Below are 2,926 nucleotides of genomic sequence, written 5' to 3'. Positions count from 1 at the left end.
AGGTTAACATTTAGTCTTATCCTTAGCTGCTCTCTCTCTCTCTCTCTCTCTCTCTCTCTCTCTCTCTCTCTCTCCCTCTCTCTGTGTGAGTGTGTGTGTGTACATGATCCACGCAATCCCACGTGTATGCGTGTGCTTGCTAGATTTTCGTTATGATCAAGTTTCCCCTTATTACAAAACGCTTTAAGAAAGCATGGTTGGGGTGGTATTTTGTATGTGCTTTAACAAATAAAGCTTTCTGCCAGGCGGTGGTGGCTCACGCCTTTAATCCCAGCACTCGGGAGGCAGAGGCGGGTGGATCTCTGAGTCTGAGGCCAACCTGGTTTATAGAGTGAGTTCCAGGACAGGCTCCAAAGCTACAGAGACCCCCTGTCTTGAAAAAACAAAAACAACAACAAAACAAAACAAAAGAAAAAAAACAAATAAAGCTTGCCTGAAGATAAGGGTGCATAACTAGCCACACTCGTTAGCTATAGAGACCAGGCAGTAGTGGCACACGTTTATCATGGCAGCACTTGGGAGATAGAGGCAAAAGATCTCTGAGTTCAAAGTCACCCTGAATTACAGGAAATTGATCCTGTTTATCAAAAAGATAAACAGAGCCAGGCAGTGTTGCTTCACACCTTTAGTCCCAGTACTTGGGACTCGGAGGCCTTTAATCCCAGTTCCGAGGAGGCGGAAACAGGGAGGGATATGGCTGGGCGGAGAGAGGAATATAAGGCGGGAGGAGACAGGAACACGCGGTATTCAGACTGCGTATTCCCAGAGACAGAATTGCCCTTTGGTCTGAAGTAGAGGTAAGAACTTGTGGCTGGCTTCTCTAATCTTTGAACTTTCACTCCCGATAGCTGACTCCGGGTTTTATTATTAAGACCAATCCGAGTTTGCGTTACTCATGGTTTTTTGGTTAAACCTGCTTTTTGTGCCAGGAGGCTATCAGAGTAGCCCCTTCCCTGTTTTTTCTCTGAAGGCAGTATGCCATACTGCACATTTGCTCCTCGGAATGTGTCCTCTGTAAAGAAGGTTCGCTGCCTTAGGCTGCTCTCAATGGCATAACGAAGAATAGATGTAGCCACTCAAGCAGATGCTCTGTGTCAGGAGGTGTAACCTACAGTCGGCCTTCTTCAGATTTAACCGACTGTAGATAGAAGCCACTTGAAAAGACTGCATCAGTACCGGCTAGGTTCAGGTGTTCTCTCTTGTCTGTACAGTTTTGTATTCAGTATGACTTCATCTAGAGGTGGTTTAGGGTGTGTATAGGGTATAGGCAAACACTACCTACCATTTTATATATGGGACTTGAATATTCCTCGAGTCCTAGGTCCAGTTCCCATGGATGTTGAGGGGCCTTCTGTGTTTACTAGGACAGTTCTATATAAAGCAGGTAACTCCTTTTTAAAAATTGCTTTTTCTTTCTTCAGGCTAAGATAGAGGGAGGTGAATTTACTTCAGATCACATAGTTAGTGGACCAGCAGTCCAATGCCAGCAGTGTGGCTCCGGCAGTTCTCTCCCTAGGTTACAATACAGCTCCTAAAATGTATATAATCTCTGTACACACACCTATATAGAGAGAAAGGGGTGAGATAGGTCAAGCTTGTGGGAATTGGTCCTCTTTTTAAATTATTATTATTTGATTTTTTGAGACAAAGTTTGTCTAGCTTTGGAACTATCCTGGAACTAGCTCTTGTAGGCCAGGATTACAGGCGTGTGCCACTACCACCCCGCTGGGTCCTCTTACTTGGCGGAGGTGTACAGGTGTCTTTATGTACCTACTGAGCAATTTCGCCCACCGTCTAGGCCAGGGATTCTCAACCTTCTTAACGCTGCGACCCTCAACATCGCCCTCAGGTAGTGGTGGCACCCAACGATAATTATTGTTGGTACTTCTGTTATGGATCGTAATGTAAGTATCTGTGTTTCTCCATGGTTTTAGGCTATCCCTGTGAGCTGGTCGTTTGCCCCTCCCCGCAAAGGGTTGAGAACCACTGCTCTATGCTGCTAGGGCTCTAGGACTGGCTAGATGATTAAATGAAGAAGCGTAGAGCTGTTGGTTGACGTGATTTGAGATGGGGGGTACAAGGCGCTTGAATTGTAGCTCATATCTGGGATCTCTGATGACTAAAGTTATTTGTGTATGGATTTTCAATCTAAGGGAGGTCACTCATCCTTGTTTTCATTCATGGTGCAGAAACGGGAGTTAAGTAGCGGAGCGTGATCAAACGTTTAGCCTCTGTTTGAGACAATGATTTTTTTTTTCAACTAAGGAAACGCTCCTAAATGCATGATCTGTTTATTCTGACATCAACTCGGAGCTCTTTGTAGGTTCATACAGGCTTCTAAGAGACCGAGCTTGCTCTAGCTTCCCTGTCTACCTTTGAATCCGTCCAGCCCACAGAATTTATGATATCCTTTTATTTTCTTTTGGGGCACAGGGTCGCCTGTGATCCTCCTGCCTCAGCGTCCCTTAGCGTAGCACGCTCGGCTGAGGCTGCAGTTATCGCGCCTTTCGCGTGCGTTCCGAGAGGTATTGTCTTCGGTGCATCCGCAGACCGGGACCATTTCAGTTACCATCATCTTTGTCCCCAAATCGCTGCCTCCTGGTGAGGCGGGACGCCAGGGAGGACTGTTGGCGCCACGCCGGGCAGGCCAGCCCTAGCGCGGGAGGCTCGGCCGGGTCGGCGGGCATCAAAGCGCGCACGGCCGCTGCCCAAAGCGGGGGCTGCGCGGGCGAGCGGGAGGGCGCACAACGGCAGGGCCTACTCTCGCGGTGCCGAGCGGAACAGACCTCGCCCCCCACCCGTTTTCCCGGCTCCGAGAGGACGGTTTGGGGGCGGGTGGCGAGGCGCGCGTCCTTGGAGCGCCCGCGTGGCGATCCTCGCCAGCGAGCGAGCGCGCCCGCGTGCCCCGTGGCTCTCGTCCGGCCGC

The sequence above is a fragment of the Microtus ochrogaster genome, unplaced genomic scaffold (genome assembly GCF_000317375.1).
Source record: "Microtus ochrogaster isolate Prairie Vole_2 unplaced genomic scaffold, MicOch1.0 UNK1, whole genome shotgun sequence".
Taxonomy (NCBI): domain Eukaryota; kingdom Metazoa; phylum Chordata; class Mammalia; order Rodentia; family Cricetidae; genus Microtus; species Microtus ochrogaster.
Note: the sequence above shows the minus strand (reverse complement) of the source record.